General features: G+C 41.8%; 1 protein-coding gene across 1 annotated transcript in view; it reads right to left on the bottom strand.

The window, feature by feature from the left end:
- LOC126335871 (uncharacterized) overlaps positions 1-18,224 on the bottom strand; it is a 1,498,073-nt gene that overhangs the window by 601,531 nt on the left and 878,318 nt on the right. The gene's annotated exons all lie outside the window — the stretch shown is intronic.

Below are 18,224 nucleotides of genomic sequence, written 5' to 3'. Positions count from 1 at the left end.
GTGGCAGAACATAGCAGAAAAATCAAAGTTGTCGTCTGATAAGCAAAAGGACATTACGAACATTTTTTGTCCTGCCTAAGAGCATTTTTTTACCGTGTGATTTCTCATGTTTTAAACAGTTTAGCGTAAATCAGTTGTGCCTCCTGCAGAACTGTAATAAGGTATGCACACATGTTGCTCTCAGTAATAATACTTTACCATACGATACAGATGTACTCATAATTTACAGCACATGCGTGCCAGTACATTACACTTCCTCGTAAAAATTTTTAGTCTGTGAATGTTTTCGCTTTGTTACTGTTTCAACATGGAACAATGTTTCAGACAGTATTTTCAATTGAACGTTAAAGTTGTGCTGTACTGTATTGTGATGTTGAGGGTCAACAAATGTGTTCCTCTGATAATACGACCTTTCTTGCGTTCCGGCCCTGCTCCTGGTCCCATAGGAGACGGATTTTGAATTATACATGAAGAAACAGCTATGAAACTGCTGTGATTGCGATTATATTGTAAGAAAAGAAAATGGAAACTCGTACAGTTTGGCTCACTTTGAAAGAATCCATATCACACTCTGCGCCGACTATTTCCTGTGGCTGAGAATTGGATCCGCGCTTCAGTTAAGACGAAACAGCAATCACAATGACTTTGTAGCAAAAGGTGAAAAACAGAAGAAACGGAGATAGGGAATTGGCATCCTGTGAAGCCACACCATTACGGCATAAAGCTGACATAGAGTGTAACATCACGCACTAGACAGAATTAGATAGCAAACACAATTGAAGAAAATAATCAATCAAAAGCTTATTAGCTTTTACGTACCAAATTTGAATCTTAATTTTACACGTGCTCTGGAGGCGAGCGAGAAGTTATATCGTTATGATGTTCCTTTGGTACGGAGATTTTTCCCAGTATTTACAACTAAACAATTAATGCTATTAATAAGTTACAAATTATTGCGTGGACGGTGATTTTATATTAAATAAAAACTGCTTCCGCTGTTGTAAATCCTTTATTAAAGGCAGAACCAGTTTCGTAATGTAAATTACATTATCAGGTCCAAATCTTAATAAAAAGAAGACGGAGACCGTAAAAAGTATCACGGCGAAGACGACATCACAGTGATAAAAAGGGTCCGAAGGCTGAAAGAATTACGTTATAGTGTTCAATACATTTTTACAGTCTTATCACCTTCCTTTAACATTTTGGAAACTTCGCAAGAAGCGATTGTCACGGATTGAAACGCGGCAATGAAACCGGAACCTATCGACAAATGGAAAGACAGAAAAAAAACACCAGGAAGAGGACAGAGGGGGTAGGGAGAGGGCTGAAGAAAGAAGAAGTATAGAGTAAAGAGGACCTCAGTTGATGCCGCACCGGGACGGATCGCTTCGACTGCAGCACGAACTGGCATGATATCAAAACATTGCCCCCGAGGGAAACAGCGCATGTGTTGCAACGTAAGTAATATCCGATGAACTTTATTGAAAGGGTTGGTAACTGGGCTTACAAAAGTATCATACACTGGTGTCCAAAATTAAAGCAACAAATCGCTATTTCCCCGTCCCTTGTCTAATTGAAGATATAAACATAGAAATCGTCAACAGATGTTCGTACGATTGTGTTCTGCACGGAAGATGTCATTCCACTCAACGGACAACGACGCCAACCATGACGTCAGGGCACCTATGAAACGAGATAGCGTTTGCCGGGTAGCCCCACATCCACAATCACTATGTACACAGTCGCAGACTGTGCAGGGTGGCACAGAGAGGACGCCTACAAAACACTCTGCTGTGCAGGTCCGTAGGAAGAATGGAAGCAGGTCAGTCGCAAATTGATGTGATTTAATGTGAACAGTTCTGTGGTTTCTCGGATGTTGCTACAGTTTGTAGGGACCGAAATTATATCCCGAAGACATCAGAAAGAGAGGACCGTTATTTGACTCTAATGGCACGACGATACTGCCTTAATACTGCACGACAACTGGCATTTGACCTTGCAGCAACCACTGGACGTGTTGTATCGAGGCAAGCGGTGTGCAGAAGGATTCAGTAGAGTATCCTTTATTGTAAGAGATCTGCTGCATGAGTTCCTCTGACGCGTGTGGAGTCGTTAACATACCACCTGTGCGGTCGAACAGAGGGCCAATATTCTTTTCACAGATGTGTTCCAGATTGGTCTGGAGAGAGATTCTAAACAGATTTACATCTGGAGGGAACGTGGAATATGATTTCAGGATCCAAACATAGTGGAAAGATACCTATATCGAGGAGGATCCTTAATGGTGTGGGTAGGGATTATGTTGATCACAGTAACACCTCTTCATGAAATTGTACGGGCGAATCGGCAAGGTTTAACTGCTTCCAGGTATCGTAATGAGATCTTGTAACCCCACGTACGGTTGTTGCGATGTGCTGCGGGCTCAGAATTCGTACTGAAGGACGCTAATGCTCGACCTAATAAAGCACGGGCGAATCACTCTCCAAGACTAGCGATCAGCTCTGCAAGAAGAACGGGCCTTATTGCCTCAACATGAGATTGACATCATCATTCGCAGCATGCCCCGTTCTTGTCAGGTATGTATTGCTGCCAGAGGTGGTCACACCCCATAACGAGCACATTAACCAGTTGTGGGAATGTGCGTCCAAATGTGTTAAGTTGGAAAAACGAAAAACATTTTTGTTTACGAAACTTCCTGACAGATTAAAACTGTGTGTAGACCGAGACTCGAACTCTGGACCTTTGCCTTTCGCGGGCAAGTGCTCTACCAACTGAGCTACCCAAGCACGACTCACACCCCATCCTCACAGACTTACTTCTGCCAGTAGCTCGTCTCCTACCTTCCAAACCTTGCAGAAGCTCTCCTGTGAACCTTGTACTTTGTTTACTGTTTTGCATGTTGCAGTTGCTTAGTTTTTTTATTCTTTACATTGTTTCTACTTTACTGTCATCTGTTTATAATGTTTTGTGCCAAAATAAAAGCAGTCTAGTAAAATTTCCGTTGTTGTTTTAATTTTGGATACCATTGTATTATAAAAGTAGCAAATGTCGAGTGAATAACTCATTGACATAGGAATAAAAGCCTGTTGTGAGCTATTTATAAACATAGGATTTAGAGTTAAAAAAATTTTAAAAATTATTGAAATTTTTACGCCAGCTTTATTGAACATCCAAAGGTTTATTTGTGGATGGCTGTCCAATGAAGTGTTACGGTGATACCGGCAAGCGAGGTGAAAGTCGTGGCGAAAGGTCACTAGTGTCTGGCAACGTAATTTCCCAGAGTGCTTCTTTCTCCACTCACTCACGTAGATCGTAAAAGGTAGTGCCACACTTATCAGTAGGCTGTATTTTGCATATACCATCACTGGACTGTCCGCCCCCCGTAGCTGAGTGGTCAGCGCGGCAAATTATCAATCTTAAGGGCCCGGGTTCGATTCCCGGCTAGGTCGGAGCTTTTCTCCGCTCAGGGACTGGGTGTTGTGTTGTCCGAATCATCATCATTTCATTCCCACCGACTCGCAAGTCGCCGAAGTGGTGTCAAATCGAAAGACTTGCACCTGGCGAATGGTCTACCTGACGGGAGTCCCTAGTCACACGACATTCACATTTTATCACTGGGCTGCGAATGAACATCAAATGCTTACGTGATCGGTAGTACGGATAATCAGACCACAGGAATCGACACATTACGCACCATGTTCCATCGAATATTCTGATGAAGGCCACCTTGGAGCTGTCGAAACCATGGTCAATTTGCTAACAATTTTATGCAGCCGAGGTGGCTATACGCACATTTTGTAATAAAGATGTCTGAAAATGGGAAGATGGCACTTCTAGATAAATGCTTACAGAACCGTTAAAACTTCAGAAATTTGCTGCTGTTAGCTGACAACGAAAAAATAGTGCAAAACGGTTCTTCGGGTTTCCACAGCAACCGTCCACGAGATAAATGGTGCCTCCATAAGCCCTTTAAGGAGCGCCATAAACCCCATCTAATGCAAAAAGAATCAACCGAATGCTCTATTTGCCTATGCTGGAGGAACTGTGTAACAATCACACTTTGACCCTGTACCGTAGGATGGTTACAGTGAAATGATCCTTCTGTTGGGTACATAAATGAATACTAGCCCAAGCGCTGTCCAAAACATTTGCATTTGTACTAGTTCTCTAGTTTTCGCACTGACTTCCGTCTATTACGACGTTTTAAGAAATTTGTGATGCTTTGAGAACAATCACAAGATTCTAAAAGTCTTCGATGGATGTTCCGCAGGTCTTACGAAACTAAATTTACGGGACAGAATTTCCTGACTAAAAAAGAAAAGTCGGCCGCGGTGGTCTCGCGGTTCTAGGCGCGCAGTCCGGAACCGTGCAACTGCTACGGTCGCAGGGTCGAATCCTGCCTCGGGCATGGATGTGTGTGATGTCCTTAGGTTAGTTAGGTTTAACTAGTTCTAAGTTCTAGGGGACTAATAACCGCAGCAGTTGAGTCCCATAGTGCTGAGAGCCATTTGAACCATTTTGAAAAAAGAAAAAAAAAGTTGCATTCAGTGAGTTTGTTTCGATGGCGCTGCGTCGAAATTAATAATTTTGCTAACAACAACAAAATATTTTTCTCTGCCACTGACTGAACTGCGTACTTCAACCTCATAAACTTTTTATGTCTCGCTGATTTCTGTTATTTAGCGACGGAATGTCCCATGTGGCTCTGGTTTCAACGTGTAGTCGACCTGCTTCTCGTTGAGACTTACTCAGAATTCGAGGAGCCACGCTCCCCCGTCCAAAGTGCTAAGCAATTTAGGCCAACATGTTCTCCTTGAGCTGTGCCGAATGGCGAGTTGAGTACAGGTTTCCTTCATCACCGAAAGCTTGCACTTCAGCGTTTACCGTGGCGAGCTGTGTGTTTATCCTGCAATAGTTCCCGCTCAACAAAAGGAGGTTTGTTTGTCTCTTTTTATTTTAAGTCATGTTTCTTTCGAGTGCTTTGATTCAGTCCTCCATCTTCACCTGTCTTTCTGTTATCTTTTCCTCTGTATGTGCCTAAGTGCAAAGCTGCTCTATAACCTGGTTTACACATTTTTGAACAAAAATGAAGGTAACCTCAATACGAATGTAAGCTACGAAAACAAGCAACGCAGCACCTCATAGCGGCACATCTCCGAAGGTATTTGGCTATTACTGATTGCAGAGAATCCAATTATGTGAAACTGTTTCCACTCGCAAGATATCGATATCCACCGAAGAAACGTAACAATGCTATCTGGATATTTGTGCAGACATCAACATGCACGATTTCTACTTATTGTGGTTACAAAGAATGTGATCACACAAAAACTGGAATGCAAGGGAACTTTGCTGTACCTTTATCAGTGAGTTAGAATTAATCGTGAATCATTAAGAAATGTACCAAGGAAACAGAAGTTCCTCGCAAAGAACTTTCACCATTCGGTATAATTTGTGTAAAGATTTCCAGACTCGTTTTGAGCATGTCATATTGTGCAAATTTATTAACCTAATTACTTTAAATGTGCGTGTTCATTCTTTTTGTATCAATCCATGACCTGACGTATTTTTCAAACAGACGTCATAATAAGTGTTTCAAGTTTACACTCTATCTGCCTGCCATTATTTTCATTATTGATGTGGGTTATGATTTGTTTATAACTTTGTGACACGATTTCTTTCTCCAATGTATTTAATTTTGTTTCAACTTATTCCATCTTCTGTATAAGTTCTGAGAATTTCCTTGCATGTGAGAAGGTATTTATTTTTTTTGTAAAAACTGTAAATAGTGAGGACATTTTTCTGGAAAGTGATATACAATAAATAAGCGTTGAATACAGAGGTAAAAACCGTTTAAGGACGACAAGAAATACCAACTGTGGAGGGTGTGACAACTCTGCATCTGTATATATTTCCATGCGCTGTACCGTGACACCTGTATGACCACCTGCTAATACGCCGTCCGTCCAAATAGTTTTGAAACTGATTTAATCTCTGTCGTATTCATACAACTTCGTGAAATTGTCGGACAAGTCATTCTAAGGGATGCTGTTCAACTGGCCCTTCACAATTGCTTGAAAGTCGGTTACGTTGTTAAGGCGCTAAAGCGCAGTAAGTTCGATGGGAGCTTGAACTAACAACTGTAAACAGTAGTTGTATATTCAGCAGTCAGTTGTGTGCAGGCAGTCAGGAAGTGTTGATTAGTGGACGTACGGCCGTACTGTCAACGTCGTTGCGTCATAAACCACAATGGAACATCATCTCTAACAATTGTGTTCAAGACAGTCCCCAGAATGTTTTGAAGAAGAGAAAGGTGAGTGCAAAGTTTGTCTCTTATACCTAGATTCCCGAACAACAGCAATGACACCTGGTCGTCCAACGCGGCTTGATTAAAATACAAAAAGCGGACACTTCTTTTCTGGAAAAAAATCATCATGGCTAAGGACACTTGCTGTTGCCAGCACGAACCTACCACAAAACGACAAAGTGCAGATAGTCAAATGACGGGGTAAGGCGTTGACAACGTAACCGACATTCAAGCAATTGTGAGGCGCCTGTTGAACTACATCCCAAAGAATGACTTTTCTGAAAATTTCACCTGGTCGTGTGAACGTTATGTGCGTTGTTCTCAAGCAGGAGAGGGAGGGAGACCATGCAGAACACGCGAAATGTTAAAACGGCCGTCTTAACTTTTCTCTATTTTTAAGTAATCCAGGCTCGAAACTTTTTGGAACATCGTACCGTGATGTCCGTAGTGCTTCCCATGAACGATGCGTGAGGGAGGACTCATGCAGGGAATGCGAAGGTCTTCGTTATGCTTTCAAGGAATGTTGGTGCGATAACAATCTCGATTGTGCCTTTTCATGCACCTGCGTATACCACTGACCGTGTAATAAGGCTCACTGGATTGCCAAAATGAACCCACACTGAACAAGTTATAAGAATATCTTCTACTAGTGATTATGATCTCTGTGCAGGCATTCTTAACCAAATTATTCAGGTGTGGTATTCATATGCATTAATGGCATTAAAAAGCATCACCAAAACTATTGCTCAGGTTACAAGGCTGCGCCCAGCGACTTTCGATCTTCCAACAACTATCGTACAGCGTTCGTTCTCCAACAGTTTCAGAGGACACGGCGATGTTTTTTCCACGTTTTTATTTTAAGTAATCATTCTTATGATTTATATGATGCCATACTCCATTTTTCCCATCTCATGCCAGTCTTTTTATAGCTGCGCAGCAACGACAGACAATATCATCTTCTGTCTCTTTTGTTGGCTTTAGTATTAGTCTGTCTACTTCACTTTAGGGCGCCACTACTCCTTCCAGAAACTTAACAATTCTTCGATGCCGTAGTAATACGTGTCATATAAATCTGTCGCTTTCTCTGGCAAGGCTCGTCTACAGACATCTTTCCTCTCCAGTTTCCTTAGTGTGTCTTCTTTTCGTACTTTGTTTGTCCATTTGCTGTTTAACGTTATTCGATACCGCCATCTGTCAGATGCTTCGAGTTCTGCCTTCTCCATATCTGCGACGGTCAATGACTCACTTTCATACAATATCCTGCTCACTTTCAGGAATTTCTTCCTGAGTTCTACATCATTACTAAATTGAGCTTCCTTTCCCAGCGACGATCTACTTCAGTTATTCTCCATGCTTCAGCCACCTTCAGCAAAATTCTTTCAATTCCTTCATTGCTGAATAGCACCCTTCTTGATGTTAAGAAAATTGGATACTTCTTTCTACCATTCTTCATCCACTTAGCCTCTGTTCTTTTCAGTCCTTAAGCAAAGATGGCGGACACTGCAAATCGCGAGTGTGTTAGCTCTTCAAACATAAGCATAAATTGTAAAAATATGTGTAATCCGTGGATATAGCAGTTATATTGCAATCTTAAGTATATTGCACGTCACATTAGTACTAAATCACGGGAAGGAAGGAGTGTAGAAGCAGTGAGACAAACAAAGATGGCAAATGCAAACACCTATAGTGATAATCCAGTGAATATAGCCAAATCTGAGATAATAGGTGAGAAATATGTACTAATTTCAACAAATGGGTGTGATGGAAACTCTGTTTTCTCATTTCATTGGTAGAAAATAAGACACAGAATCTAGCTAACAATGATAAATTATGATCAAGAGAGAGTAAATCGTCCACATCGTACGGTGATCAGCCTAAAAACGTGACAGCAATAACGATGTTAAATAACTTTAATGAAAAAACTTACAAAAGATGTAATCAGTACAAAAAAACAAATTAGTACACCATTACAGTTGTGCTGATGCTACCCAAGCCAAAAAATTTAGCTGCATCGTAACTGTTTTGAAAAACAACTGAATCTAAAATCTTTTTTCTTAGTTAGTCGATGCGATAAAAATCTTAAAAGACTAATATGATACGATGGTGAGGAATAACTTATGTTTAAATGTAAATGCAGAAGTCGAAAAATCAAAAGAGTGTATATTCATACTACAAAAGAAACAGAGAGAAATTCCAATTTAAATTATGTAAACGTGAAACTTAGAGAGAAGTCATATCAGCGCGAAAATTCCAACTATGCACAGATTCCAAAATCAATACGTGGAACACGATTACAAGAAGAGGTAAAAGAAATCTCAAAAGAAAAGAATAAAATATTTGAAGGAACATATCGCAGTGTGAAACAAGTAACATTAAAAATTAGTAGGACAAGACCTTGAGAAATTGGAAAACAATGGAAGGTAGTTGTGATATAATAAAATATGTAGACAGAGATGGTAGAAAAGCTGCTGAAACTGAATGGTATGAACAAAACATTAAAGCAATAAATTATATGAAATCATGACAGACGTGGTAAGGAACTGCGCCAGCAATGATTCAAATATCCATTGCGTTTTACCAAAAGCACCATTAAGTTAATTCTGCCGAAAAGAACTTAATAAAGCCACCCATTGTTTACATGAACATAGTGTGTCATAGGTAAACACCACGTAATTTTTATTGGCATTCCTAAAATATATGAATTATCTTACTTTCAGTTTGTAAATGAAGCAATAAAGAAAGTAAATCATCTATGAAGAAAAATCTTCCAGGCCTTTCTCTACAACATATTTCATTGCAATGGATGATATGGCTAGAGAAAATTAAACAAAACATGACATATACTTAAACAGAAAGAGAAAATATCTCATAAGTCAAGAAACTGCACTTTTGATTAACAGTGATGATTCCGCGCGCCTGTATACAAATCCCACGTCCTTACCTTATGCTGCCGAATAGGCTTCAAAAAGAAAAAAAAAAAAAAACTTGTAAACCCCCACCCAGTCGCACGTCCCCCTACCTCACACAGAAGAGAGTAGCCAACAATGGCAAAGGTAAAAACAAGTGGATCACCAGCAGCGCCAGTAACTGAATAAGGGCAGCCACTGCGATGAAGAGCACAGAGTCCACCAGCAGCAGTAGCCATTCGGCGATGGTGCTCAAGGCCTGGCAGACCACCAGTAGCAGCAGTATAAGCACATGATGGAGGTAGCTGCCTGAGACCTAGGGGCTCTGCTGCACTAAGTGGGGATTGTTTAGTGCATCTCGTAAGCAGAGGAAGGCCTCGGAGAAGACGTGTCAGGAAATCCAAGGGAAGGGACTAGCTCACAAGTGAGTTGGTCCACTCAGGGCACAGTGGAGTATGCAAAGGAAATTGTTGCTAACAGACAAGGAGATCCAAGTTAAGGCAATGAGTATCAGGAAGCAAAATAAAAACAATTAAAATCAATTTAACTGTATACGTAACTTTTTACTTTTAAACATTCAGGGACTGGAAAGTAAAGTTGAGATACAGCAGAACTCATTACCACAAAATAAATATTCACTCTTTTTCTGAACATTGGCCGAAGCCAGAACAAACAATACTATGTACCAGAAGGAGGTAAATATAAAAACAGATCTTGCAGAACAGAGTACCTTTTGGTGATGTCGCTGTCTCCCTTTTTAGTGAAATAAATTTTCGAGCACTTGATCTTAGATGGGCACATGTAGAAAAACACCTTGAAATTAAGGTGCCGCCGACCCAGATGAAAAGACTTTTTTAAGTAACTTGGCCTGTGTACTCTGCTACATAACAAAATTGAAATTTGTGATAAGGTCTTATGGAACCAAACTGCTCAGGTCATCGGTCCCTAAGCTCACACACTAACTTTAACTAATTTACGCTAAGGACGACACACACATACCCATGCCCGAGAGAGGACTCGAACCTCCTACGGGGGAAACCGCGCGAACCGTGACATGATGCTTCAGACCGCGCGGCTACCCAGCGTGGTTGGGACGAATATGTAACTATAACTCAGGGGAGATATAAATTCAACCTTTAATGTAACATATAACAAACCCACTGAAAAACTGTTACTGAATACACTAAGGTAGCCTAATTACTATAAAGTGAATTCAGGACCTACATGACTCAAAACATGGTTCGATATTGTTTTTGTTAACTGTCCTCATGGCAAGTGTTCTATCAAGGTAAATGAGTTTATTTTCTGAGATCACTGCATGCTAAAATTACCTTTAAAATATTTTGTAAAATGGGGTAGGAACAAGTCTCTTAAAAAGTTATCAAAGTCCAAAAGTACTTTAATACTATCAAAAGAAAATGTGGGAAAACTAATGCACCAACCGAGCATAACTCACTGCGATAAATCGTCTCTGAGATGAGGTTCCAGTGTCCAAGTAGTTTATGAAACGTTCCGCAATTATTTAGTAAGTATCTTCAACATTCATCTTGTCACATAGAACTACCACAAAACAAGAAGTGGTAGCCTGCGGCAGACTAAAGAATTGGAGACTCCAAAAAATTAACTATTGCTGTAAAAAAGCCTTTACAAAGATAATAATCCTAACGAAATTAAGTATCTGCAAAAAGTCACTGAAACTGCACAGGAAAAAGTTACAGTTTGAAAGACGAAGATACAATACTAACTCCATAAAAAGCAGTAAAAACCAATGCAAAGCAACCACGCCCATAATTAACACTACTGGAAGTGTAGTCAGAAACACTAATAATACAATTACAATACTAGCAGATACGTTCAATGCATGCTGGGCAAAGAAAATGAAGAAGTAGATCAATGAACCTAATGTAACATATATGGATTGTCTTAACAACACCAACCTTAATCATAAACAGGCCAGATCTTCATTGAGCAACTTTAGAGAGATATGTCAAGAGGAAGTTTTTAAAACTGTCAAAGAAACGAAAAGTTTATATAGTAGAGATATTTTAATATATCAAGTAACCTACTAGAAGAAATAATACATTAAATTATAGCACCATTAACATATTCTATCGACTAATGTGCCACAGGAAATGTTTTCCTGGTCCCCTCGAACCATTCATGGTGACTCCAACCTTTCAGAAAGGCAGCAAATCTGAGCCTGTGAACGACAGACCAGGTTCACTGATCCCAGTACTAGTCAAGGTCTTCGAAAGCACCATGTATCAGCAAATGTGTAAGTGGCTGGAACTGGATAAGGTATCAAATAATTCACAGATTGATCATAAGAAGGAAAGATCAGCTGCGCCTAGCACAAAGCTCTCAGTGAGAGACATTTTATAAACATTCCAAGACCATGGTGACATACAGGAAACTTCTGTAAACTGACTAAGACCTTCTAATGTACTGACCACTCTCTTTTTCTCTCTGTTGACCGCTGTGTTTTGCTTTCTACAATTCAGTACTGTGGAATTTGTGGCAAAAGTTTAAAATTAGGATCTGTTATATTCCTTGCACAAATGACTTACCAGAAATACGGATGTGAAATGTATATATATCTTAGCAGATGATACACGTTTTCTGCCTGTGAGCCGCACTACGTGATCAAAAGTATCCGGACAACCGAAAAAAAAAATACGTTTCTCATATTGGGTGCATTGTGCTGCCACCTACTGCCAGGTACTCTATATCAGCGACCTCAGTACCCATTAGACATCGTGGCAGAGCAGAATGGGGCATTAAGCGCAACTCACGGACTTCGAACGTAGCCAGGTGACTGGGTGTCACTTGTGTCACACGTCTGTACGCGAGATTTCCACATTGCGAAACATCTCTAGGTCCACTGTTTCCGATATGAAAGTGTGTGATAGTGAAGTGGAAAAGTAAAGGGACACGTACAGCACAAAGGCATACAGGCCAACTTTGTTTGTTGACTGACAAGAGACCGCCGACAGTTGAAGAGGGCCATAATGTGTAATAGGCAGACATCTATCCAGACCATCACACATGAATTCCACACTGCATCAGGATCTACTGCAAGTAATATGACAGCTAGGCGGGAGGTTAGAAAACTTGGATTTCATGGTCGAATGGCTGATCATAAGCCATACATCGCTCCGCTAAATGCCAAACGACGCCTCGCATGGTGTAAGGAGCGTAAACATTGCACGATTGAACAGTGGAAAAACGTTGTGTGGAGTGACGAATCACGGTACACAATGTGGCGACCCGATGGCAGGATGTGGGTATGGCGAATGCCCGGTGAACGTCATCTGCCAGCGTGTCTAGTACCAACAGTAAAATTCGGAGGCGGTGGTGTTATGGTGTGGTGGTGTTTCTCATGGAGGGGGCTTGTACCCCTTTTTGTTTTGCTTAGCACTATCACAGAACAGGCCTACAATGATGTTTGAAGCACCTTCTTGCTTCCCACTGTTGAAGAGCGATTCGGGGATGGCGATTACATCTTTCAACACGATCGAGCACCTGTTCATAATGCACAGCCTATGGCGGAGTGGTTACACGACAATAACATCCCTGTAATGGACTGGCCTGCACAAAGTCTTGACCTGAATCCTATAGAACACCTTTGGGATGTTTTGGAGCGCCAGGCCTCAGCGACCGACATCGATACCTCTCCTTAGTTCAGCACTCCGTGAATAACGGGCTGCCGTTCCCCAAGAAATCTTCCAACATCTGACTGAATGTATGCCTGCGAGAGTGGATGCTGTCAGCAAGGCTAAGGGTGAGCCAACACCCTACTGAATTCGAGCATTACCGATGGAGGGCGCCATGAACCTGTAAGTCATTTTCAGCCAGGTGTCCGGACATTTTCGATCATATAGGGTACGTATATGAAGCCCTGGTCAACAGTATGATTTTGGTGAAAGAAACTGCAGCATCATGGTTTAATGCAAATGTTTGACTATGGAACGGAAAAAAAGATCCAGAATGTATGGTTCAGTGTAACTAAGATTGCAAAAATAGATAAATAAAATGTAAAAGTTTTATGCATTGTACCCGACAACAAACTAACATAGAGCACTAACGTTGAGCGCGTAACAGTTAGGATGTCAGGAGTAATATATTTGCTCAAGATATTGATATGTAATTGATTTATACATTCTTGATAGTGTTAATTACACACTTGCTAGTGGTAGAACGTAGCTCACACTGCTGCAATAACTGAATCTGAAAATTACAGTACAAAGCCAAGATAGGTTTTATCCACCATTATATATTACTGGCCATTAAAATTGCTACACCACGAAGATGACGTGCGACAGACGCTAAATTTAACCGACAGGAATAAGATGCTGTGATATGCAAATGAGTAGCTTTTCAGAGCATTAACACAAGGTTGGCGACGGCGGCGACTCCTACAACGTGCTGACATGAGGAAAGTTTCCAACCGATTTCTCATACACAAACAGCAGTTGACGGCGTTGCCTGGTGAAACGTTGTTGTGATTCCTCATGTAAGGAGGGGAAATTCGTATCATCACGTTTCCGACTTTGATAAAGGTCTGATTGTAGCCTATCGCGATTGCGGTTTATCGTATCGCGACATTGCTGCTCGCGTTGGTCGAGATCCAATGACTGTTAGCAGAATATGGAATCAGTGGGTTCAGGAGGGTAATACGGAACGCCGTGATGGATCCCAACGGCCTCGTATCACTAGCAGTTGAGATGACAAGCATCTTATCCGCATGGCTGTAACGGATCGTGCAGCCACGTCTCGATCCCTGAGTCAACAGATGGGGACGTTTGCAAGGCAGCAACCATCTGCACGAACAGTTCGACGACGTTTGCAGGAGCATGGACTATCAGCTCGGAGACCATGGTTGCTGTTACCCTTGACGCTGCATTACAGACAGGAGCGCCTGAGAAGGTGTACTCAACGACGAACCTGTGTGCACGAATGGCAGAACGTCATTTCTTTCGGATGAATCCAGGTTCTGTTTAGAGCATCATGATGTTCGCATCCGTGTTTGGCGACATCGCGGTGAATGCACATTGGAAGCGTCTATTCGTCATCGCCATACTGGCGTATCACGCGGCGTGATGGTATGGGGTGCCATTGGTTACACGTCTCGGCGACCTCTTGTACGCATTGACGGCACTTTGAACAGTGGACGCCACATTTCATATGTGTTACGACCCGTCGCTCTACCCTTCATTCGATCCCTGCGAAAGCCTATATTTCAGCAGGATAATGTACGGCCGCATGTTGCAGGTCCTGTACGGGCCTTTTTTGGACACAGAAAATGTTCGACTGCTGCCCTGGCAAGCCCATTCTCCAGATCTCTCACCAATTTAAAACGACTGGCCAATGGTGGCCAAGCAACTGGCTCGTCACAATACGCCAGTCACTGCTCTTGATGAACTGTGGTATCGTGTTTAAGCTGCATGGGCAGCTGTATCTGTACACGCCATCCAAGCTCTCTTTGAGTCAATGCCCAGGCGTATCAAGGCCGTTATTATGGCCAGAGTTGGTTTTTGTGGGTATTGATTTCTCAGAAGATATGCACCCAAATTGCGTGAAATTGTGACCAAATGTTAGTTCTAGTATAATATATTTGTCCAATGAATACCCGTTTATCATCTGCATTTCTTCTTGCTGTAGCAATTTTAATGGCCAGTAGTGTAGATACCGCCTTGTGACAGAATATGCAAAGTGGCAGGACATATCCTCCGCCCACCGTTACACACGTCAATGTAAATACCTCTCATCAACTTGTTCGATAAAGAGAACCTCAGAATATTTTTCGTCTGATTGCTTCCCTTAATTTTGTCAGTATAACTACCAGTGTCCAACATAAAATGTTCGTTATATTTATTAAAATGACTGAAAGTTCCGTTAGAGAGTATACGTAATGTTATTGCAAATCCCCCACTCCCATCTGCATGAATACATACGTACAATGATTCGGTTGGGGAAGATATCAGAAAGCTGCTGAATCCTCTTCTGAGGTAAGCTGTCCCACAGTTGCAGTAATTGGTCGTGATGAACTGGATACTGGCATAGTGACAGTGTTATTTTCCGAGCCGGTCCCACCCACTTTCCATCACAGTCAGTGATAGGGATCTCGCTGGCCATAGGAGTACCGCAACATCATGCAGACAGTTCGCAGAGACACGTTGCATGTGTGGAGAAGCATTCTCCACCTGAGGACGCAGTCTGACCATTGAGCCGTCAGAGTTCCCTCACTCACTAACAGCGCTGACCTGCAATCATATCTGAAGTCTCCCGACACGTTGTACTTCTTGAAAACGTTGGAAGAAAGAGAACTCTACGTATATCACCACCATACTCGCCAACTATGTTCATATGGAGCAGTGCAGAACCGCCTGCCATCGCTGAACAGAATACGACGTCATTAACCAACAGTCTATGCTTCCCAGTCACAGTATCACTCCAAAAGGAGCCATTTGTCTTACGTATAGGACGGTAATATCCTAGCCTGGCTGCTCATAGTCTCTGACCAGTGGTGTGATACGACACAGCATGTCGCGTGGGATCCATTTCTTGTTAACGGGTGGCAGGCACAAATGCAAAGGGGTTACAATGTATTCTATGAGGTTCCGGGATTATAGTCGGATCATGTTGACTTCTTGCTACAATATTTCGGCTGGCAACCGTCCAGCCATCTTCAGATCAGTGCGCGCCACTGGAGTGCTAGTTCACGGTGTCGGCTTTACAGCAAAAACTGGCGAGGAATTCCGCCCTCTGTCGGAATGCACGCCCGAGTCGCTAAAAACAAACGGCAGATGTCACCAGACGTGTCATTATGAATGAAATGTTTTTTCTCAGAAGATATTAGAGAGATCGCCGGATCCCAACCCCTGTCCACTTGAAAGGTGCCGTCCCGATTAATAATGGTTCGTGCTAGACGAATTTCCACATATTATTTAATTACTGAATCCCAAAAGGATTTAGCCCGGGCCAAGATTTTTGTAGCAGAATAATCCACAGAGTGTCCTATGGTATTACAATGCTCAGCTACGGCCGACTTAATGGGCTGCGAAAGGTGAGTGCGGTGCTCAAGTTCAACGCATCTCTCTAGTACTGTGCGTATCGTCTGATCTACGTAAGCTTTGCTACAGTGGCAAGGAATTTTGCAAATTACGGCCTTCCGAAGACCCAGATCGTCCTTTACTGAACCGAGAAGTGCACTAATCTTCGCTGGTGTCCTGAAGATTACTTTATCTTGACGTTTCCTTAGGATCCTGCCAACTTCACCGCAGGGCACTCTATGGGTTATTCTGCCACAAAAATCTTTGCCCCGGCTGGGATTCAGTAATTAAAGAATGTGTGGAAATTCGTCTAGAACAAAATCTTGTAAAGCTTGACGGTACCTTTCGACAGGACAAGACTTATGACTCAGTGATCTCTTTGATAACTTCAGAGAGAAAACATTTTCTTCATAAGGACACGTCTGGCGACATCTGACGTTTGCTTTTAGCGAAATGAGTGAGCATTCCAACAGGGGGCGGACGTGTACTTTTACCTTTATGCATGATCCTGCGTACCACGGGTGGAACAGTATTTGCAGAGGGCGCAGTTTTCGATAGGTGTCAATGTGCATGGGTTTCCGCGCCAATTTTTGCTATAAAGTTGACACCGTGAACTAGCAGACACCAGTGGGAGAGACCCACCTGAAGATGGCTGGACGGTTGCCAGCTGAAATACTGTAGCAAGAAGTCAACATGATCCGGCTGAAATCCCGAAACCTCACAGAAATATTCAGTAGGCCAGAAAATCCTTCAAGATGTGTTTGATGCGCCATAAGGCGATCCTACCTTATGCTGGTCAGACGTTGTCGACGGTAGGCCTGCCCTAATGTTCCCATCCGATAGCAGGCCACTATCCCATTCGAATTCCCTACAGAACTGGGTTTAGCACGATTCGATCAGCCGGTCAAATAGGGACTCGCAGTGAGAGCCCTTTCGAACTGTATCAGGAGCTGATAACGCCGTCTCAAAGATATATGTGACACCTCCGTGTACTTCACAGTGATTACTCAAATGCAACACTGTTAACATTTTCTTTATTTACTGATCAGGTAACAACATTAATACACTCTGGTGGCCATGCTACCTGTCATAGAGAATTCTCGGTGTAATCGTTTACATGTCGGCTGATGTTCTGCGTGTGTGTGAACTTCACATTGACAGCCGTGGGTGGCTTCTGGATGCTTCATACTTTTTTTTTAAATCAGGCAGTGTTGAAATTGTCGCCCAAAAGAAATTTTTCGCTTCCTTTCAAATTTAGCATTGGTATGTGTCACGTGTTTAGTCTCGTTGCGTAAGTGATCAAACATTTTGGTCGCAGCATTATTTACCGTTCTGGCCTACAGCCAATGGTAGTGAAGAGTAAGGAAAATCATTTTGTAAATAACAATAACATGTTGTAAATAACAATGCCATTATTTTTTCTAAAATATAGTGGATTATTTACAACTAATTTCATGAGGGAAATAAACGAATGTAATACTGTAGTTAAATAACTAACTCCTTGAACAGCTGTCTACAAGGCCATTGAGGGTGAACATCAGATATTAATATTATGCCACAATTTTGTGAATGATGGATTTCTACCTTGAACATGAGCTACACTCGAAAACAGTTACATATGATATTAGTGAATGAAAGTAAGCAAAGTAACACCCTTGCGTCCATAGTACTATCCTATTGTAGTATTATGACATTATGATTACCCCACATATCTTCCTGTGTAAAGATCTGCTATGACTTTTTTTCTTAAATGATTGTACTTTTATGTTTTTTTATGTCTGCGACTTTTTGCACAAGAATAGTAATACTTCTATGTTGAGTCTTTAGTTACACTACTATAGTTACCCGTTGTACAAATAATTTGCAGTCCAAGCTGTCACTTTGCTGAGACCTTTACTCTTACAGATATTTTGGCACTGTATAATACAACGTTAAAAACAGCCCTGTTGTTGTCTACAT

Source organism: Schistocerca gregaria, chromosome 2 (assembly GCF_023897955.1).
Source record: "Schistocerca gregaria isolate iqSchGreg1 chromosome 2, iqSchGreg1.2, whole genome shotgun sequence".
Classification (NCBI taxonomy): domain Eukaryota; kingdom Metazoa; phylum Arthropoda; class Insecta; order Orthoptera; family Acrididae; genus Schistocerca; species Schistocerca gregaria.
Note: the sequence above shows the minus strand (reverse complement) of the source record. Positions and strands in the feature narration are given on the sequence as shown.